Consider the following 8,042-nt stretch of genomic DNA (forward strand, 5'->3'; position numbering starts at 1 on the left):
GTTTTAACGTACAAGAGATTTAATTGTATCCGGTGTGAGTTTTGCCAGTGTACGAGATCATTAAGGTTTTTAATAGGTATACGACGCGCGCGGGTAATGATGTTGAAGAACATTTTCAATTAAGAAATGTGAATGAATTTCATGGGAATTATTGTGAAATATGTGGAATAAATGTTTTTTGACGTGAATTTTGATGAAAACTAGATTCACGATTGAACAAAAAAAATTAAAATTTAAACTTTGTCTTGAAATTTATAATAATTTATAAGCAAAAAATTTTGAATTTTTAATTAAATAAAAATTCACAAAAAAAATTTTTTTAAATTAATTTTTTTTACTACTTTTTTGACGTTTTTGAACGTTAATCGTTGATTAAACACATTAAAATAATTTTTAGTTTTATTATTTTGAATTTTTAAGTCATAATTTTAATAAAATTTCGCAAAATAAAAATTTAAGAAAAATAAAAAATTTGGTCTCGTGACTCAAAAATTTTTTCATCAAATTTTCCATAGATAATGCGTTTTTAAAGCAAGTTAAGTTCATATCTATTATCTTTTTTCAATCAAAAAGTACCAAAAAATGTCAAAAATTTTCCTTTTTTTTAATTATTTTTATTTTTCCCCCTGAATTTTTTCGGCAAAATCGGAGGGGGGGGGGGCGACATAAAGTGAAATAATTAAATTTAATGGCCTAAGGAAGAAAAACTAAAAAAAAATTAATTTTTTTTTTAAAATTCATAGAAACTCATCTCTTTGAATTTTCCTATTTTTTTTAAATTTAAATTTAGGCCTCTTTTCAAAAGCCGAAAATCCAATGAGGCAAAATAAAAAAAAAATTAAAAATTTCATCAAAAATGACCGTTTTTTGGCATATTTTTATGATTTTACAAGAAATTTTCAAATAAATATTTGAATTTTTTAACCTTTTTGTATTGAACGTGATATTTTATCAAGAGTGTTTTTCTCTAAAAATATTTTTTCAAAAATTAGTGAACTGATGTGAAAAATTATTTTTCAATTTTTTAGTTGAATTGCTCTGAAATCAATTTTCAATAAGAAATTATCAATGAAGATACATTAAAAACAATGAAAATATTGATCGGAGGGGCCTTAATTGTTTTTTTTTTTTGAATAATAAAATGTCGAATCATGCTGAAATCTCCAAAACTGAGCTCTCAAAATTCAAATAATTTTTTAAAAAAATATTTGCACATTAAAGATTATAGAAATATCGATTTTTTAAGAAAATTTTTATTTAATGAGCAGTTTTTGTTTAATTTTTGATAAATCATAGCAAATTATTTCATATTTTTTTCGAAAAATTCCAAAAATATCAATTTTCTTTGAAAAATTATATAATTTTATTTTTCCTTTGAATTTATCAAAATTTTGAGTGTTTTTTAATTCAGGTTTTTTTTTATGACATTTTAGATAATTTTCTTTTGTAAATATAAAAAAAAACTTAAAATTCGTTAAAAAATACTTACTTCACTTTTCTTGATTTCCAATTTTCATTCTTAATATCGCTTATCCTTGCATCTTCCTAAAAAAATAGATCTTCTCCATCACCGGAGTCACATTGTCTGGCATCACATTTTTTCTCCTCTTCTCACATTTTTTGCCATGCCCCATTTTTATGCTAATAGATCTTCATTGTTTTCAGGTGTTCTGATTTTTTTTCTATTTATAGAAATTCAACACTTTTTTAATCCGCCGATTTCTTTTGTACTTTGTCCATTGAATGCGAATTATCGTCCTGAGTGCAATTCCGGTCGAATCTAGTTTAATTTTTTTTTAACCGGAAACCCGATACGCATTGACCACCTAAAATTTGCGCAAATTTAGAGATAAATCACTGAGCAAATGCCGCAAAAAAATTTGTTGTTTGATCTTCTCGATAATCGTCTCTCGTTTCTTTTCTCGTTCTTATTAAAAAAAAACAAGATATTAAAATATAATATTCTCATAACGCTTGTGGTCTGCTTTACATGCGTTTTCGGTTATGTTAATGTTAAAGATTCGATTTAATAATAAAAAGAGAGAAAGAACGAAAAAAAATATGTCACTTGAATGCCTGCCCAGGCAAAGCTCACATGTTTGATTTAATAAATATCAAAAAGTTTAAGTCCGCTTAAAGGTATTGTATTATTGAAGAGAGGAGAAAAAAACTTATCAAGTACTAAAAACATTCATGTTTTGTCTTTAAAAGGTTATAAGTAGCTGTGTGTTGTTGTTGTTGTTATTTGATGTGCGGTTGTTGTTTGTTTTTACTCTTCGTACGCTTGTTTTGTGTAAATTTTCCATGTTTTATTATTATCTTCTCCTTTTCATTAAAGAAAAAACAGAAAGAAAGACAAAAAAAAGTTTGTGCGTTTAATTTTTTGAAATTAGATCAGGTTACATTTCCTGACCGACAAAGGACTCTCCACGCACAAAACGTTGTCCATCTTTGTTCATTCAACTCGCCATCGACGAACAGTATCTCGCTAATAAGTGATGAATGAATGCGCTTCGTCGTCGTCGTCGTTGCGATTGAAAAACATTGAAAGGCAAAAATATTTTATGTCTCATTTTAGCTCATCTCGTCGACGACGACCGACCGACAACGTAGAAAAATACAAACACCTGTTTTTTTTCTTCTTCATATCTCCTCTCTCTCTGCCGTGGCTTGCTTGCTTACTTGTCCAACATAAAAATACGTGAATAACTAATTTCGAGAGAAAAAGTTATTATAAGCAGCGAAGAATCAGCAGGGGAGACGACGTTACTTTTAAATATTTGACAACATTCTTATCATTTTTATACTAAAATTTTATCGTCTCTCTCGCATGTTAATCTGATTACAGTACAAGATAACAGAATATCTCTTGCGGATGATTGAACTTTGATTGAGAAATAAAAATTTCCAGTTGGAATGTTGTACAAGTAAAAATAAAAATATAAAAATTGATTTAGATCAAAACAGATCTGAAGAGTTGAATAACTGCCATGAAGGATTTTTGTAAAAAAAAATCCCCCGAAAATGTGTACGGAAACTTTGTTGTGAGATAAATCTCTCAAAAGATGTATTATGCAAATCATTTTATTGATTCTCACACATTTGTGGCACATTTTTCGTATACTTAGTCGATGTCTTGTTTATTTATTTCAGATCTCACAGAGATTGTTGAAATGTTGTTACTTTTTGACGTCGTCGTTGTTGTTGTTGCAAATAGTTTTGCGCGATTTGAATAAATTTGTTGCAAAATCAGTTTTTTTTATTAGAACAATATTAAAATGCAAACATCAATATTTTTATTTATTTATTTATTTCAGCTAACATGAGTTTTGTAATCTGTTGAAAATCAAAAAATGATATTTTTCGTATGTTTTGTGAACAAGGACAACTATGCACATTTTATGAGGTTAACAAGTAAACGGTAAGCGAAACAAGCAAACATTGAATATTTATTATCGTATCAAATGATTTGTATGAGAACAAAAAGACATGAAAATTTTTGTGTGTGCAGAAAAGAGGTGAAGACGAGAGCGCGTTTTGAGTTCAAATCTCTTATTGATCATGACGGGCCCAGATTATGTTAAAAAATATAGAATTCAGTTACTTATTCTTATCAATTTTATGTTATTTTACCTTTTTTTAATATTTATTGTTTTTCTTGATTTTTTATTTCAGAGAATATTTTCATAGAAAGAAACAATTGAAGAATTCTATCTTGGCAAATTTATATTTATCGATATTTACACTATTTATACTTAAAAATTTTTTAACATCCGATTTTCCACCTCGAATGTTACTGCGACATAATTGGTTTAACAAAATTTCATGGTTGACAAAATCGAATGCCGATCTTTGGACATATCCAATGTAAAATTTACTTGAGCAGTCAAAAGATTAAACTCCATAGTAAATGTACCCCAACATCATGATCCACATTGATAAAAGTACTGATAAATTCTGCAAGACTTTCCATTGGATCCGAAATATGGATTGTTCAAATTAGTTCATTAAGGATAGTTCATAACTTTCGATATGTTCATTGCAGTAATATTTAATTGTTCCATGGAATTAAAAATGCTCCTGTGAATTCGCTGTTCGCTTAGGATTGATAGTAAATAATTGTTAATATAAAATTTTATACAGAATATGGTCCTATTTGTTCTGATAACCATTCTGTGGAAAAATAAAGTTCTCATAATTATTTTTATTAGTTTTGATTTCAAATAACATTCATACTTAACTTCAATAGAATCACGGACAGTCATTGCCAAATCCCACAAAGAGCATTTCTTTTTCTGGAATGCTTCCAAACGAATCCAAGAACAAGTAATTCTTAATTGAAAACCCTAAAAAAGAAAAAAAAATAAATATTAAAGGTTACAAAAAATGATAAAAATCGTCGTTTGGTATTAAATATCACCAAACAAAAAAAATATTCTCATCCTTTTGTATGAATAAATATTTACAAATACAAGAAAAAAAACTTACCAAAAAAATATTTCATCTCACTTCCATAAATCACACAAAATATTATCATTATGGCACCAAAGTGTCTAGTATCTCATGACGCAATTCAAATTCCATAAGATTCTCGAGTGTCTTCTTGAAAAACAAAATAAAAACATTCTTACCTACAACAACAAATTTGCATCTCCTGACATTGAAATTCTTTCGTATAGATTAATACACCATTTAGCACTAATTAAATCTATAATTCACTTGATAATAATAAATATAAATGCCAGATTTAAATAAATGCGCACATTCACTTTATCTCGTTACATTTGTAAATAAACGTTTACAAAAACGAGTCGAAAATTTCCAAGAAATCCGTTTTTCTTCCTTGTAATTTTTTTATTGCATTTACATTAAAATTCATTATTATTACCACGACTGATCAATACTGAAGGTACAAAGTTTGAAAGATCTCAAGTGCGTGTTAAGATGCTGCGCAAAACAATTTAGCTCGATTAGACATGAAGACTCCGAGGTGTGTTAGACAAACAGTCGCTTTCAAGAGTTCTCGCACCTGAAAAATATTTCGAGTTTATTTGTTTATTTCTGCGACTTGTAAATTTATTTTGCAATAACAAAGCGATATTCTGTGTGTTGTCTTATTTAATTTTCATTATATCTCTCATATATTATAATAATTTTGAAATCGTGACTTAATCGCTTGTTATTAACCTGTTGTTAATTTTACTATCAACACAAGGAGATCTTTCATACTTAATGTTTTGTGCAAATCCTTGTATGCAAGAACGATTACAACAATGTTTAAGTACCGATTTGACATAGAGATCAAAGCGAGAGTCATTGTGGGAAATGCAATAAAATCCAGCTGAAACTGGATTCTAAGACCAGGCACGGTGGTCCGAAATTAAAAAAAAAAAATTTTCTAATTTTTCAACCCAAGCGAAATTTTTTGACTCTTAATTAGAGTCATTTATGATTTTTCCAATTTTTTTTTTATAGAAACTCGAGGATTAAAATTCAGACTCACTGTGCGACTTGACATGACAGGTAAGTACAATTTGAAGTTATTTTCCGCGCGTACCTGCTCTCATTTGACTTGCATTAAAATACACGCGATATAAAAATTTATTAATAGCTCTTTAGGCGCAACCTTACATAATCACTGCGCTCACTTCAAATACAAACAACAACAACGAATAAAAATAAACTTGTTATAAAAATAAAATTGTTAATCATTTTTCCTAATAAACATTCATAACCTAACTAACTCTAAACTACAAAAATAAAAAAAAAATAACTTGAACCACGTTCGTCGCTCGAATAGAGTTATAGACGAAACACGAATGCACAAATAAATTATTATTTTCTGCAATTTGCAACAAGTCAATATCAGTTATATATTCAGGCTTATCTTGTTGTACCCATAGAGACGACGACGACGACGACGAATGTATAATGAAGGAGTCAAGCAAGAATTAGGTAACTAGTTGAACTTTTTGTGCTTCACTCCGCACGGATCAAAGTCCGAAACGAGCTCCACAAATGTATTTTTATCTCTTCAATGAATATTCTAATTACTCGACTTTTTTAAAATGTATATCAGAGTGCTAAATTAATAATATTACAAAAAAAAAAATAATGTATAAATAAAAATGAGTTCTTGATACATAGTTTAATAATAAATATTTAAAAAGACCTTCGATAGTATCAAATTTCAAAGTTTATTTTTAATATAAAATTTTTTATCGATCAAGATATAGATTCATTAAAATTGTTACTAAATATATTGCTTGCACAGTTAGACAAAAATTAAAAACCTACCTACAAAATTTAACGCTTACAACAGCGCTAAATTGCCAATTTAGACACAATATAATAATGGTAATGATTTAAATATAATTACATTCATAATAAAATGTATGAAAATGAATTGCTCTTTAACATTTTTATGATTATCGATGTCGCTATAGTGTCGAGTTATGTGTTGAAGCAGCTGTATAGTAGTTATAATAGTGGGACAAACTTGTTTTATAATGTTTTAATTCTTTAGATTGATTTTTTTTCGTATGTTTATTTCATGATCTTTGCTATTTTTTGATGAATCTTGTCATTGAATTAGCAGAGATAAACAAAGTCAGTTAGGTTATTTCTGGAATTTACTGGATTTCAATGTTTTTAAATATATTTTTTTGTTTAGATTAAAATTTAGGTGAATTTTGTAGGATTCTTTGAACTTTAGAGTTCACAAAATTGATGGAAAAATATTTTTTTGCACAAAAATCATCTCAACCATTTCCAAAACCGCATTTCATTCGTGTGTGTAGCTTTTTTTTTAGTGTTTGCTGATCGGATCGAGAGTGTGAGTTGATGTTAAAACTCTGCGCGATATACATTTTCATTGATGTTGTTGTTTCTTTATTATACTTATTATTATTTTTATTATTAATACTCTACTCTACTCCTAGCTACAAGAGACTCTAGCAAAGCAAAGCATGCGGCATGGCACTCTCGAACAGTGTATTTTAAATATTTTTCAGCACTTTTGTACGACGACAACGCAAGTAGTAGTAGATAGATAGATGTGAGAGAGACTGCTGAGCGAGCTCTACAAAAACCACGACGACCACGGTACAAGTTTAAAAAACAACACACATATCACAGATTAATAAATAAAATACACACAAGATACATATACAAAGATCAGTAAAGAGTTGATCGTCGTAGACATAACAGCATCTCATTTATTATTTAAAATTATTAAAAAAAGTTTTTATCCGTGGTGTTAATTAACAATAATTATTTTTTCCTTTTTCGTAATATTCGGAAATTATTGTTGTACTTTTGAACAGTAAAAGCAACTAAAAAAAAGTGTGTAAGCAAAAATCCTCGAGATTTTCGAAAAAAGTGACCGTTGAACGACCGAAACGCCAAACGTCGTCGTCGTCGTCATCGTATGAAAAGCAAGCAGGCAGCAGCACAAAAATGTGAATAATAATAAAATAACTTAAAACAAAATCAAGCTTAACAAGTTTCAACGTGTGCCTTATACTCTGTGCGTGTCATATCAATTCCAGTCCGTGTTTTGTGTATCGGGTTGGTTGTTGTCGCAATGTAAAATATATAAATTAAATAAAAAGTTTTTAAAGATGATTTTTTTTTATTATATATTCATATATATAGTAGTATAATATTTTCAAAATGGCCGCCTACTAAACACAATTTTTAAACGATTACAAAAATTTTCGACGAGAGAATCGATCGCGATCGATAAAAATAATTATTTATTAATAAAAAGAAAGAAAAAAAATAATAATAACGAAAGAGAATGAAATTGTTTTGTAAAAAGTGAAAGGAGTCCTGAGAAAAATAATATAACAGTGTGTCTTTTAAGATATATATTAATTTTAACAACAACAACAACAAAAAGTTAACATATATATAATATACAAGAAAGATCAATCAACAAGAAGAAATATTTCAGTCCTATATAACTGTACACCTGAGACGACGAGAAAAAACGGCAAACCAGCGGACGACCGTCGTCGTAGTGATATGTAACTCTCAAC

The sequence above is a fragment of the Culicoides brevitarsis genome, chromosome 2 (assembly GCF_036172545.1).
Source record: "Culicoides brevitarsis isolate CSIRO-B50_1 chromosome 2, AGI_CSIRO_Cbre_v1, whole genome shotgun sequence".
NCBI lineage: Eukaryota > Metazoa > Arthropoda > Insecta > Diptera > Ceratopogonidae > Culicoides > Culicoides brevitarsis.